The sequence below is a fragment of the Tupaia chinensis genome, unplaced genomic scaffold, assembly GCF_000334495.1.
Source record: "Tupaia chinensis unplaced genomic scaffold, TupChi_1.0 Scaffold000314_1, whole genome shotgun sequence".
NCBI lineage: Eukaryota > Metazoa > Chordata > Mammalia > Scandentia > Tupaiidae > Tupaia > Tupaia belangeri.
In genome coordinates this window covers 3916046-3931831 of record NW_006159807.1, presented here as the reverse complement: position 1 = coordinate 3931831, position 15786 = coordinate 3916046, and positions in this window count along the sequence as shown.

Below are 15786 nucleotides of genomic sequence, written 5' to 3'. Positions count from 1 at the left end.
AAATAAAGGAAAAATAGCAAGGGAAGAACTAACCCAAGGAATAAAAATGTAATTGGCATCGACAGCATGAAAGTTGGCGTATGTCATGAGATTTCAAATTCTATTTTAAACAAAATCTCATTGTATTGCTAGCTCCTGTACTTCAGCTGAAGCAGAAAGGGCAAATGAAGCAGAAAAGTGACCATTCCTGGCACATTCAGCCATTGCCTATTGCTGCCCCCTGCAGTCCACCTGGAAAGGTATCCATCGCCAGGAAGACTCGGGCCAAGAGGGCTCAGCCAGGCCTTGAACCACACTACCATAGTAGCTACTGAGGACGCTTGGCTGTTGAGCACTTGGAATGTGGCTGCTATGTATGGACATGCACTGTTGGCATAAAGCACACACCAGGTTTCAAAGACTTTAGACAATAACAACGAAGAATGTAAAATATCTTCATAATTTTAAGTTAATTATGTTGACATAACAATATCTCAGATATATTGAGTTAAATAAAACATACTATTATATTTAACAAAATTGTTTTCACCTGTTTCTTTTTTATACTGTGGCCGAAATAAAATTTTAACTTATGGAAGTGCCTTGCATTACATTTCTATTAGATAGCAAGAGTTTAGAAACTCGGATGATTAAAGTTTTACCAAATCTAACAGAGCTTTTCCATCTTAATGACTTGCTGTCCTGTGAACACAAAGTCCTGAGAAATTTTTGTTGTTTAAAAAAATGTTCAAAGAATGCAAACTCCTATTTTAGAACAGTTTTGAGAGTTCAGAGCCCTCACTGAGGCACATCTTTGTCCTATGAGCATGAATTTAATTTCCAGAAATCATCACTATTTATTCAACAAACATCCATGAACACTTACCATGTGTCTGACACAGCTAGATGGTGATACAGATAGAAGTGAAAATGAAAATGTCCTGACCACTAGAGAAGCAATCCATAAAGAAATATCTTAAGGAATTATTTTTATACAAGATTGTGGATGAGAACGCCCATTCATTTAGAGCCAGGCCAGATGAATAAAATAGATGGGTTATACTGGAGTTCAAAAGAAGGCAAGACACCGTTTGTTGTTGTCAACTTACAAACAAGATAGACGAAAACCAGGAAAAATAGTAGCATCCTTGTTGATTTGAATAGATAAAACATTTAGCCTGCCAAGGAGACTACTTTGAAAGGACGGTGCTTATTTCTTCTGGTCAGTATTAGCCTGTTGGTACAAATACATTTCTATGCTTGCCTCCTGCTCTAGTGTCTCCTCATCGATCCAGAATTCCCATTGACCAGCTGGGTGGGAGCAGGGATGACCACTGGTGGAACTTTAGGAGACAGGGCATTCAGTGACTGAGAGCTCCATGTAGGAGATTCCTAGTGAGCAGAATGGAAACCAGTAAAGGCTGCCTCTGTACCTCCTCATTCACCATATAGAAACGCAGAGACAACAGCCAAGTCTAGGCCACTGTGATCGGTCCTACTAAGACATTCCTCTTTTCCCTATAACCAGAATGTGAAATCCAAAGGAATTTTACCCAGACTCCTATTATGTACCTCAGAAATCAGTTCTATTTAAAGTAAAATCTCTTGGAAAAGGAATTACTTTGGCAATTAAGATGGGCTGGGAACAACTTCTGCTAGTTTTGATTCCAATACAAGACACGCTTATCACTGAGGGCTCTGACCAAGCGGGAAAGGGTAAGTGGAACCAAGCTTCACGGCCCAGAATTATAGACTTGTCTGGTTGATGTACAGTCACACAAACATTTTCTCACTCCAGTAAATGGTGACAACATCATACAGAGAGTGGTTGGTCAAGTCCAGTGCAAACCATTAACCACATTAGAGAAAATAGCTCTGGAGAGGTATTGCTTGACGGTTTTAGCTTCAAAAGATGTCACAAGAAGAGGCACAAATTATTATGGCTGGCAATTTGTACAATTTGTCCCTGGTGAAATGTGTGTGTCCCTACACTGCACCATTTTGCATAACAATACGAAATATTAAAAGGGAAAAACGTTTTGTAATAAACAGCAGTTTTGCTGATTGGGGCTGATTATGTTAAGCAGTTTGTACTACGAGTGTCAGAGGAGACTTAATAGCTCCTATAACTAATCTCCACAACTGACCTCTGCCCTCCACTGATGAAGCCTATTCAGAAACCTGCTGCCCTTTGCTCATTTTCAGATCTTATATTTCTGAACTGTTTTGATCATGCATACATTTGCTAAAGTTGTTGTGTACAGGATTTGTGTGTGTTTTTAAAAATATGTAATGCATGAGAAAAAAATTCCTACCAGAACTGTCTTACGCATTATTAAAAAAAAGAAACAAACCATACAAACAGTAAAAAAAGATGCATTTTTACAACTTTCTGATCTGATACTACCATGGCCTGAATTAGAGCTACAGATCATTCCTTTATTAAAGGAACCCATGTGAAGGGATATGGAACCAAATGTTTTTACTGCCACTCTAAAATAAAGGGCAATGATGTCTTTCTGAGGAACAGTCATGATGGTCATTTCATCAGCCTCGATGAATGGTACTTAGCAGCCAAGGGCTATTGAATTGTGAGCCAATTTCATTTTTCCGAGAAAAGTTTTTGATTTAAATGAGATTTTATAGAGAACATTTCTGTGTGGAGTGTGGAGAAATCCTCCATCAGCAAGTGCAGATAAATATGTTAAGTGCCTATGTGTAAATGTCTCTCATTCACAGTTCACTCTTCTTTATTCCCCACCCAGAGATGTTTGCCAAGCGTGGTGAAAAAAATGTGGGTAAGAAGCCGGGCTTTTGAAGAGCAGAGGCAATCTCAGCCTACCCCTAAATTATGCAAATATAGTCATCCTGGGGACTAAATTAAAAACAAAAGAGGGAGAGAAAAAAAGCAACAATCCAAAAAGTGAAGTGTATGAATGCAACTTACTAGAGAAAGGGGTGGACTCCATACCACAAGGTCACAAAAAGGTACAGCTTTCTATGTGACAAATACTGGCTGAAGCCGGCTGATAAATATTTCCTATAGGATTTGAGCAGGTTGCCACCAGCAAAACAGAAATCCCTAGGGGGCAGTACATAATTAACAATTTGAAGACATGGCCTGCGTCATTGTCTCAAAGGGAGCCAGGGAATCTTGCCCCTAAAAAACACAAACCCCAAGTTCCCATATTAATCTCATTATTCCCCTATAAATGAACATCAGTGTTTCCCCAGAGGCTCAGAAGAGCCTTTACTCTTGGCTGACAAATGGTGTCATTTTCCTGTGAGTTTCTATCAGCACCACCAAACCTGTTCCTCTAGTCTCAGGGAAAAAACACTCAGCCGGTGGAGGGAAGCAAACAAATTTTCTTTTTTATTAACAAAGAAATGGAAAAATCAGGACTAGAGAAGAAAGCTATTTAGACAGGTGGTTGGCAGAGTGTCGAAAGACTTTTAGAATAGTGACTCTCTCTGAATACAATGGATCTTCAATAAAACTGGACTCAGGATGGAAACAAAAACTCGAGAGAGTCTAACAGGCTCAGGAAAGGGTCGCACAGAAGCTTTGACATAGTCTTAACATTTCTTTGGTTCATGTAAGACAAGTCGGATTTTGGACAGAGGAAGGGGTTAAAAGCTACAGGGAAAGAATGGGACAAAGAAATGGAAGTTTTCTACCTTAGGGTGGCACTGGCATTCATTGAGGGGAGTCAGAATGTTCTCTGAGTGGAAGGTCGGGAAGGTGCCAGTTTGGAGTATGTTCTGTGCTGGACCTTAGACGCAGCGAGGGTCTCTGCGCAGAGACACCGATTTAGGGAAAGGAGACCTGGACTACTTTTCCAGCAGTGTCACAGAAAGCATGTTCCTTGGAAGTTTCGTGGTTTCTCTGTATTTTGTTTCCTTCAATTGCAAACTGAGTTCAGATCCCTTGCCACCTGCCTAACTAATCAGAATACTGTGAGGGTTAATGAGATTGCACTTGCAAAGTGATTGCCTCATCATATAACTCCAAAGTATTATTATTCATCATAAAGACACAGCTGCAATATTGTATATTGTTACATACCAGACGCCATGCTTCTATTTTTAGCAACTTCAAAATGAGGATGTCTTAGAATTATACAGGGGAAGGGACCTGGCAACCCTATTCTGGGGAAGGTATATGCCTAACTGCCCAAGACAGCAGACGGTTTAGTTTCATCTTCATGACTAAAAGCAGGAAACTCTTCTATTCTCTCCGCAGAGGAAATTCCAATGCGATTCTAAAGGTAAAGAGTCATTACTTAAGGGAACCAGCAGTTAGCATAATAGCTATGTCACTGGATTCCCACGTAGTCGACTGCGGTTCACATCCCAGACCTGGTGGCTTAAAACTCACGCTGGGCACGTGTGCGTGCGTGCCCAAGATCCCGAGAGGAGAATGGAGGAGAAGGGATTGCGGTGTGACCATCCCCCCCTGGGGGGTGATTTCTCGCTTTCTGTCTCTCTGTCTCTCTCTGGCTGTCTGGCGAGTGCACACGCCCTATAGCAAAAAACCCTCTCCAAAAAAAAAAAAAAGAGTCATTACTTAAGTCTGAACTCTGTTCTGTTTTAACTACACTTTCTTTTTCTTTTATTAATATGTAGGTTGGGTCTCCTTGATTTAGTGATTTTGAGGGGCAGAAACTATGTCCTATACAGTCTTGTACTCTCCACATCGGCTCCAGATAAGGCAGAACATAGTAAACACTCAAAAAATGCATGTTGGATTGAATTTAAGTGTTTGTGACTATTATGTGGGCAGAAAGTACACTGCTTGTAGCACCTTCCACACGAAGACAGTGAATCCTGTAGTCCCAGCATCCTGGAGGCTCAGGCTGGAGGGTAACATTAATCCAAGAGTTCAAGGCAAAGAGGTGGTGCGATGACAGTATTTCTGTCCAAATTTGGGAACAAGTTTCACTTTAACTATCTTTTCCCGGGGCATTTCAGAAAGCCCTCTTCCTTATGCTACAGTCTGAGTGTTGTGTCTCCCCCAAAATTCCTGTACTGACATCCCAATCCTCATGATGGTGTGATGGAATCAAGAGAGTCAATCTTTGAGAGGTAATTAAGTCATAAGAGTGGAGCCCTCGTGAATGGGATTCGGACCCTTATAAGACAGCACCAGAGAACTTTCTTCCTCTCTCTCTGCTCTCCGTCTGTGAGGATACTGGAACACAGCCACCTGCAAACCAGAAAGAGCGCCCTCATCAGACCAGGTCTGAGGTACCTTGATCTTGGATGTCCCAGCCCTTTCTTCCTCTCTCTCTGCTCTCCGTCTGTGAGGATACTGGAACACAGCCACCTGCAAACCAGAAAGAGTGCCCTCATCAGGTCTGAGGTACCTTGATCTTGGACGTCCCAGCCTCCAAAATTGTGAGAAATAAATTCCTGTTGTTTATAAGCTATGCAGTTTGTGATATTTTGCTGCAGCAGCCTCAACAGTTTGCTTCCTGGTGTTTATACCCTTTGATGCAGCAATTCAGTCAGTTTTCCTAGTTTTCAGTGCTGTCTGGTCTATATTAATTCACCCTTATCGCCCAGCTGCCCTCTTTCTATAGGTGGACATATTTGCTCACTTTCTATGGAAAAGGAAATTTAATCCTTCACAATTTAAAGGGAAAAAATATCTAAGAGCTGAGGCTCTGTCGATGTCATAGAGCTCATTTCCGTGTAAACTTGTCTCTTGGACAGATTCTCTGTAAATCTTTTGGCCCCTAGTCTATTCTGGTTTCAATTTTTCCAATGTTACTGGATCTTGATCGGTAGTTCATATCTAATATTTTTATAAAGAGACATATAGCTACCCCCACCTTTCATTGTCCTCTAACGCATTCCCTTCTGTGGTGGAAATCATGTTAAGTTGCCTCCTCCACCAGCATCTGGTCCAGGTCTGGTTCTGCTACTGTTATGACAGCTCCTGTAATACTTGAAATTTAGGAAGCCTGAGGCTCAGGGAGCTGGGTAGGCAAAGTGATCTGAGCCCAAAACCTGGGTTTGAAAGATGATTTTGTTTATTGGGTATCTTCTGTACTCCTTCCTGGTTTGACCCTCCTTTCAGCTATAGTACTCTTCATTTCCATTCTTACATACTTGTTCTATTTCTTTATAAATCTTGAATTATCTGACCTAATTGCCTCTACTTTTTACATTTTTCCATTTGCTCTTCAGCTCCCTGTGAAGCACTGTGATCAATTAGCTAATTGCCTGGTCTCCACACTGCTATAGTTTTTGAACCCACACAATTACCCTGCAAACAATGGCAGTGTGGGATTACTTGATGTGATGACTAATTTCATGGGTCAGCTTGGCTAGAGCACAGTCCTGGTTGCTTGGCAAAATACCAATCTAGATGTTGCCATGAAAGTATTTCTTAGATGTGATTAACATTTAAATCAATACATTTCGAGTAAAGCAGATTGACTCCTATAACATGAGTAGGCCACATCCAATCAGTTGAAGACTTTAAGAGAAGAAAAATGACCTCTTTTGGTCAATGAAGAGGGAATTCTGCCTCTAGGCTGCCCTCAGACTTGAGCTGCATCAGCTCTTCCCTGGGTCTTCAGCCTCTTGGCCTTCCCTACAGTTAGCCCCCACCATCATGTGAGCCTATTCTTTAAAATAAATCTTTCTGGGGCTGGCAGGTGGCATGGTGGTTAAGGTGCTGGATTGCCACATGGCTAACCACTGTTCAAGTCTTGGACCTGGTGGGTTGTTTTATCACTTTCCCTCTCTCTCTCTGTTTCTCTGGTCAAATGAAAAATATTTTTAAAAAATGATAATAAGTAAAATTAAATGAATAATTCTTTAAAAAAATCTATATACACACATACAAACACACATCCTAATGGTTCTGTTTTTCTGGAAAACTGATTAATACACTTGATCTCTGAAACTCCCATGTCAATGAACTCATCTAAACTCATGTATTTTTAAAATAATTTCTGTTCTGTTCTCATTTATTCAGGACTTCGAACATAATCATACTGTCATTGTTTATTCCATGACTCCAGAATTATAGAGATGTAATGTCAATTACTTGTATTTGTAGAATATTTTTCACTTACAAAGTACATTTAGTGTCAGAAAAACATGAGGTAGATAAGTTAAATATTAAGTGTAAAAAATATAAGGTTTGAAGGAAGGAAGGGGCTTTCCAGTCATTCAGCATACCACCTGACTAGCCAGAGCAAGGTGGGAGTGAGATGGTGAGTCTGCAGCTCAGCCTGTACATCACTCATCACCTGCTCTCCCATCAGTCTCATCAAAGAGGGGAGGAAATAAGGGGCCTTCTGGCTGGCATGCCTGCCACTCGCCACCCCGTCCATCAATTGACCAGCTAGAGCAAGGTAGGAGAAGGTCTGTAGCCTGACCCATGCACCATGAAGCATGCAATGGGTGACCTGTGCTTCTATCTTATGTTCTGCCTTCCCAGCTCAGTTTCCAGCTACATCAGGGCCAAAGAATTGGGGAGTAGAACCAACTTCCCAAAGATAGTGCAGCTTTAGAGGAGCTCTCCACCAACCTCTCCTCTAAAGGAAAAAGAAGAGAGACACTCCCCTCTGAAAATTTGAATCCCCCAAACTCCCACTGTGAATTCCAGCACTTTCACTCACAAAAGAATAGGAACCTGGAATGGTGATACCATACACTATATGGAAGTGCACATAGCTGCAAAAACTATCCCCAAATGGTAGGAAGAAGCTAATACTTCATCAGATGTCTAAAAGATACACCAGAGCCTCCAGAAATATGAGGAAATCAAGAAGCATCTCTCCCTCAAAGAAACACAATAACTCTCCAATAACAATGGATAAAACTTAAGAAATCACAGAAATGTCAGAAAAAGAAAAGGAATTTAGAATATTCATTGTGACAAAAGTCAGTGAGATGCAAGAAAAAATGGACAACCAATTCCAGATGATGAGAAAGTCATTCCATGACTTGAAGAAGGAATTCCATAAAGAGATATACATACTAAAAAAGAATCAAACAGAACTTCTGGAGATGAAGAACACAATACAGGAAATCAAAACCTCCCTCAAAAATATCAACATCAGATTAAAAAACACAGAAGAATCTCAGACCCTGAAGACAAAATCTCCGATTTTGTTCAAGTCACCACAAAGAATGAAAAAAATAACCATTAAAAATAAAGACAACGTATGAGAAATTCTATATTCCATTAAGCGGTCAAATATCCACATAACAGGGATTCTAGAAAGTGAAGAGATGAGTAAAGGCATTTAAAAAATCACTTCCATTAAATACCTTAAACTTTTCAAATCTAGAGAGACGTACAGACTTCCAGATACAAGAAATACAAAGAACACCAAATAGCTTCAACATTAAAAAAAAGATCTTTTCTAAGGGACATAATAGTCAAATTGGTAAAAATAAAAAATTAAGACAATATTCTAAAAATGGCAAGAGAGAAACGCCAAGTAACTTACAAAAGTCACCCAGTAGACTAACATTAGGTCTCTCAACTGAAATATTGCTGGCAAAGAAAGAATAGGAGGACATCTTTAAAACTCTGAAAGAAAAACAATTTCAGCCAAGAATTCTATACCTAGAATGATTATCTTTTAAGTGGAAAGGGGAGGTAAACTCATTCCCAAATGACCAAAAACTGATGGAATTCATCAACTCTAAACCAACCCTTCATGAAAAATTTAAGGGAATACTGTATCAGGGAAATGAAAGGGAGATAAACCTATAAAATGACTAATAATATGACACAGATAAGTCTGAACATATTGATAATAATGTTGAATGTTTATGGATTAAATTTCCCAATTAAAAGACATAAAATGGTTAAAAGGATTTTTAAAAAAAGAACCCTCTATGTGTTACTTATAAGAAACGTACCTCATTGATAAAACATGCATAGACTGAAAGTGAAAGGACAGAAAAAGTCATTTCAAGAAGACAAAAACAGAAAGGGAAAAAAAAGCCAGAGTCATAATACTGATATCAGACCAAATAGATATCAAAACAAAAATGGTAAGAAGAGACAGGGAAGGACACTAAAATAATTAATTCACCAAGAAGATAAATTTATATTTAATATTATAAATAATTCTGTATCTGAGACCAGAAGTAGCATGGTAGTTAAGGCACTGGACTCCCACATGACCGATTGTGGTTTTAAATTTATTTATCATTGTCATTATTTATTTATTTTGAGAGAGATTTTTGCTATAGGGAGCGTGTGCTCACCAGAGAGATAAAGAAAGTGAGAAATCACTCCCTAGTGGGCTAGCCACACTGCAAATCTCTTCTCCTTCATTTGCCTCTTGGGATTTTGTGCATGCGCACACATGCACCTTGCCTGAGTTTTAAGCCACAAGTTCTGGGATTCAAACCACAGTCGATTACATGGGAGTCCAGCAATGTAACCATTATTCCATCTGCTGGTCCCATTATTATCATTATTTTAAAAAGTTTGCTACAGGGAACCAGCAGTTAGGGTAATGGCTATGTCGCTGGACTCCCACGTAGTCGACCACGGTTCACGTCCCAGACCCGGTGGCTTAAAACTCACGCCAGGCACTTGTGCGTGCATGCCCAAGATTCCGAGAGGAGAATGGAGGAGAAGGGATTGCGGCATGACCATCCCCCCTGGGGGGTGATTTCTCGCTTTCTGTCTCTATGTCTCTCTCTCTCTGGCGAGTGCACGCGCCCTATAGCGAAAAACCTCTCAAAAAAAAAAAAAAAGTTTGCTACAGGGCATGCATGCTCACCAGAAAGAGAGGGAAAGTGATAAAGTAGGCCACCAGGTCTGGGATTTGAACTATAGTTAGGGAGTCCAGTGCCTTAATGACCATGCCACCTGCTGTTCCCCAAATAAATAATTCTTAAAAAATATTAATTATGTATCCAATACCAGGACACCCAAATATGTAAAAGAAAGACTGCTACATCTAAAGAGAGAAATTGACTACAACACTCTAAATATTGGAGACGTCAACAGCCCAGTGTCACCACTGGACAGGACATCTAGGCAAAATATAAACAAAGAGACACAGGAGCTAATTGATACCATAAATTAATTGGCCCTGACAGACATTTATAGAACATTTCATCCACAAATTATGAAATACACTTTGTTCTCATCCTCGAATGGAACATTTTTGAAGATTGACCACAACAGAGCATGAAACAAGACTTTACAAATTTCAAAATATAGAAATTATATCCAGTATCTTTTTTGAACACATGAAATTAAACTTGATATCAACAACAGAAAGAACACTCAAAAAATACACAGAAGTATGGAAACTAAAGAATCTATTCCTGAGTAACTTCAAAACTACTGAAACAATTAAGGCTGTAATCAAAAGATTTATTGAAACCAATGATGATGAATACATGGCTCTCCAGAATCTTTGAGACACAGCAAAAGCAGTCATAAATTGGAAGTTAATAGCCATTAGTACTCACAAGAACAAAATAGAAAGGTGGCAAATAAATAATTTGATGACACATCTTAAAGAACTGGAAAAGCAACAAAAACAAACCCCCACAAAAATACCAGATAAAAAGAAATAATAAAGGTTAGAGCTGAAATAAATGAGATGGAGAATAAAAGGGCTATACAAAAGAAAGAATCAATGAAACAAAAAGCTGGTTTTTTAGAAGGGAAACAAAATTGACAAACCATTAGCTAGACTAATCAAGTAAAACAGAGAAAGGAATCACATAAATAAAATTGGTAACAAAGCTGGTAATATTACAACAGATATATTAGGAATACAAATAATCATGAAGGAATACTCTAAGTAACTATACATCAACAAATTTAAAACTTATTGATAGTTTGAAGAAAACAATCCTGTTTATAATAACCACACAAGCACAAACTACCAAGAAATAAACCTAACCAAAAAGGTGAAAGACCTCTACAAGAAAAAACTATGAAAAACTGAAAAAAGAAATTTAGTATGATACCAGAAAAAATAAAAAGAAATCCCATATTCTTGGATTGGAAGAATCAATATAATCAAAATGTTTCAATTCTCTCCAAATTACTTTACAAATTTAATGCAATTGTAATCGACGTATTAGTGACATTCTTTACATAAATATAAAAAGCTATCATAAAATTTATCTGGAATCATGAAAGCTCCCAGATCATCAAGGCTACACTATGCAAAAAGAATAAAGTAGGAGGAATCTCACTAACTGACCTCCAAATATATTACAAAACTGTGAAAATAAAAAACATGATATGGCATAAAAACAAACAAAAAGAATGACTGAATACAATAGAGAATCCAGAAATAAACCCCAAAACACATAGCCTACTGCTCTTAGACAAAGAGCACGAGACAATACAGTGGAGAAAAAGAATTCTTTTCAGCTAATGGTGCTGGAAGAACTGGCTATACACCTACAGAAAAATGAAACTGCACCCCTGTCTCTCACCATTAACAAAAATCAACTCAAAATGCATCAAAGACTTAAATGTAAAACCTCAAAGTATAAAACTACTTGTGGAAAATAAATGGGAAACTCTTGAAGACATTGAAGTAGGTAAAGATTTCTTAATTAAGGCCCCTAAAATGCAGGCAATAATCCCCAAAAATAGACAAATGGGATTACAGCAATGGAAACCATAAATAGAATGAAGAGATAACCTATGGAATGGAAGAAAATATTTGCAAACTATGCTTCAAATAAGAAGCTGATAACCAGAACTCAAGCAGCTCATCCGCAAATAAATACGTAAATAAATAAATATGAATAATCCAATAATAATAATAATAAAATGACAGATGAGCTGAACAGAAAACTCTCTGAGGAAGACATACAAATGGCCAAAATGCATATGAGAAAATGTTCAACATCACTTTTCATAAGGGAAATGCAGATCAAAACCACAATGAGATACCACTTAGCTCTAGTCAGAATGGCTATAGTAAAAAATAATAATAATAAAGAATAATAACTGCTGGTGAGGCTGTGTTGAAAAGGGAATCCTCCTACACTGTTGGTGGGAATGTAAATTAGTACAGCCACTGTGGAAAACAACATGGAGTTTCTTCAAAAACCTCCAAATAGAAATTACCATATGACTCAGTAATCTAACTTCTTGGTATTGCCCAAAGGATAGGAAAATACTCAGTTGGGGGAACCAGCAGTTAGCGTAATGGCTATGTCGCTGGACTCCCACGTAGTTGACCGCGGGTCACGTGCCGGACCTGGTGGCACTCACGCCGGATACATGTACGTGCGTGCCCAAGATCCCGAGAGGAGAATGGAGGAGAAGGGATTGTGGCGTGACCATCCCCCCTGGGGGGTGATTTCTCGCTTTCTGTCTCTCTGTCTCTCTCTGTCTGGCGAGCGCATGTACCCTACAGCGAAAACCTCTCCAAAACAAAACAAAACAAAACAAAAAAACCCACTCAGTTGGAAGCATACTTGCACTTCCATGTTTATTGCAGCATTACTCACAATCACTAAGACATGGGACCAGCCTAAGTGCCCAAGAACTGATGACTGGGTTAAAATATTTTTGCACATAAACTCTATGAAATACTATTCAGTCATACGGAACAATGAGAGATCTTGTCATTTGATTCAAACTGGATGAAAATCAAAGACTTAAAGCTAAGTTAAACAAATAAACAAACAAAAAACCAGACTTTCAAAGACAAACTCACATATCCCTAGTCCATAGATATACTGAATGTCTGCACTCTATGGCAGAAATCGAAAATTCAAAGATATGATAGTAGGGAGGATAGGTGTAGATACCAGAGACTGTAAGGCAGGGGAGTGGAAGGTAGAGGTGCATGGGAGGGACAAAGGAAGGACTACTTACCAGACATAAGAAGGTAAAGCTCTCTATTAAAAATGATCTATATGGTAATACCCTTGATTTGACTGTCACGTACAGCTTGCACACTTTGAAAAACCATATTGTGAGCCATAGAAATGTATAAAGATTGAATGTAATAAAAAATCATCAAGTTTTTTTTAAAAGGGAAAAAGAAAATAAAGTTTAAACATCATAATCAGCTTACTCGAGTTCACACTGCTAAGTCGTAGAATAAAAATGGAAATTCGGGATCTGATTCTCTTTCAGTAAGATTTAAATTTTAATTGATAATTCCAAGTCATAAGGTTCCAGATTTCCCATGGGCCCCATTGTGAATCTGCCTGCAGTGCCTACAAGCTGAGCCATAGGATCTTCAGAGTCCAAGAGAGCCCATCCCTTCCCTTGAGCTAAAACTTCTCCATGCCTGAGCTTTGCTTGAAAATTCAGTATGGTGAATACCGGCAGATTGCACAACCCTGTTCTCAGTCACCATCCAAACAAGCACATCTCTAAAACAAGAGGAAGAAGGAGGTGTTTGGTGGGGTGCTCTGCATGTAAGGCTAGAGTCTGAACTCCATTTTAGGAGATGTTTGGGTATTGCCAAAGGTTTTTATTATGGTCCCATTATCTCTCAGTCACTACTGTGATCCCAGTGAAGGTCTACAGAAGCTTCTTCTTTTTTTGCATATAACAGCAGTTTTCAAAAAGTTTATGAGATGTGGGAATTATGAAAAAAACATACATAATTTTGATTTTTTGCACCAAAATAAAATGGTACTTCCATTTAATATTTATCACAAACTTTTGAAATCCCTTCATATATCCCATGTTAACATTTTAGTAAATAATTTGCCATTTTTATTGTTTACAAATAGTTACTAAGTTTAAGGAATTTAACTTGAAATTCCTAAATTTGAATCACAAACTGCTTTGAGTTATTTCCTTATTTCTTGGAATTGAGTCCTGTGATTGTGTCCTGGGCCTGCTAGCAGGGACATAATGAAGGGACAGGGGCATACAGAGGGAGACCCTCATCCCTGGGGCTGGTGATGGGGGGGGCTCAGAAAAGTGCAAATAAAAAATATAATTGCCTTCATTTATAACCTTTCACTCTTGGAAAATCCACCAAAGTTCTGAGAATAACCCTGTCTTAATGCAGTAAACTTCATTTTATTCATAGCAAAGAAAAGGTAAACAAATCTGTTCTTCACCTCTCCCTTCTTTTCTATTCAAAATTCATCTGCAGAGGAACTTTTTCTTCCATGGTCTGAAGATTCTGATGTCACATCACTAAAGGGACCATGAGTACCTAAATTTTACTCTCTTTCCGAAGCTTCTTTATCCACCACTGGCATAAGTAGAGACTGGACTAAAGTCATTGTCAGACTATTTTTAATAATTTTAATATTGAATTATATAAATAACCTCAACAAGGATAATAGTAATGACTTACTGGGTGCTTACTCAGAACTGGGTCATGTTATTTGTACATGTTATTTGTACTAAGCATGTTGGCATATTTATTTCACCAAGTAAATACTAGAATTTCCATTTTCTAGATGAAAAAATTAAAGTTCAGAAAGGTTAAATAACTGGCCACAGCTGATATGTGGTTGGAGAGTGATTCTCAACCTAATGAAGTGCATTGTGGTTTTTAAAGTAGCTCTGAAAGGCTGAAAAGTACTGGATAAACCCAGAGGATAAAGCCATTGGCTCCTCTGGTCTTTATGTAATTAGATCTCCTCCCGAACAGCAGCAGCTCTAAGCCAACGGTTTTAGAGGCTCAGTATCTTCAAGATTACCCCTGAGTGGGCCAGGACTTCCTGAGCTCTTCCTGAGTCCTAAAGTATCCGGGACCTTATTTTGGAGTTTCCCAAACCATAGGCTGCCTCTGAAACTCAGTACTGGCATCTGCTAGCCACGTCCACCTCAGCGATGCTCATCAGTGTTCCTACTCCACCTTCTTTACTGTGGCTATATACACCAAGCGCTGTTTAGGGGTGAGTGGTATGGAAGGAGTGGTATGAAAGAATCACTTGTTAATCACCTTCCCTTCCCTACTGTCCACCTCTCTCATTGTCTTTCACTTTGATCCAGTGAGGTGCCTGGGAAGCCTGGTGTCCAACACCCTAACCTCTTGGGTAGCCTGATTTGCTCAAACGGTTAGAGCAAAAACCATTCACAACTGCAAAGTCGAATAAACGCTGCCCCTGCATTAATGCATGGCCATGGAACACACACTCCTCTGGCACATTCCAGTGAAATCTGTATTTCTGTGAAAAGAAGACGTACCGAAATATATTATACAACTAGGTGAGGTCTTCCTTGCCCTCTTCTACTGTTTCAGTGACACTAGGGTGGACAATGAGACAATAATTTCAGAATGAAAACAGACAGTGCCAGCCCCTAAATTTGGTTCATTCCCAATAGAGCGCTGAATTAAAAGTGCTTTTCTGTGAGACTGTATGTATGGAGACCTGCCTGGTGTTACTGGTCAAAGGTGAAAGGAGGATCTGAGACCAATAGCTGTGAGGATCCGAAGAAAACCAGAGGTTCACTCGGGAACCAATTAATTCGTCACTGGAAAGTTGTCCATTTGTTCAGCTCCTTAGGAATCTTAGAGATGGTAATGGAAGTTCTCAGCACATGAATCAAGAAGGGGATGTGGGGGATCAGCAGTTAGTGTAATGGCTATGTCGCTGGACTCCCACATAGTCGACCGCGGTTCACGTCCTGGACCTGGTGGCTTAAAACTCACGCCGGGCGCCTGTGCGTGCGTGCCCAAGATCCCGAGAGGAGAATGGAGGAGAAGGGATTGCGACGTGGCCAACCTCCCTGGGGGGTGATTTCTCGCTTTCTGTCTCTCTGTCTCTCTCTGTCTTTCTGGCAAGCGAATGCACCCTGTAGCAAAAAAAACTCAAAAAAAAAAAAAAAAAAAAAAAAAAAGAGGGGGAGGGGGG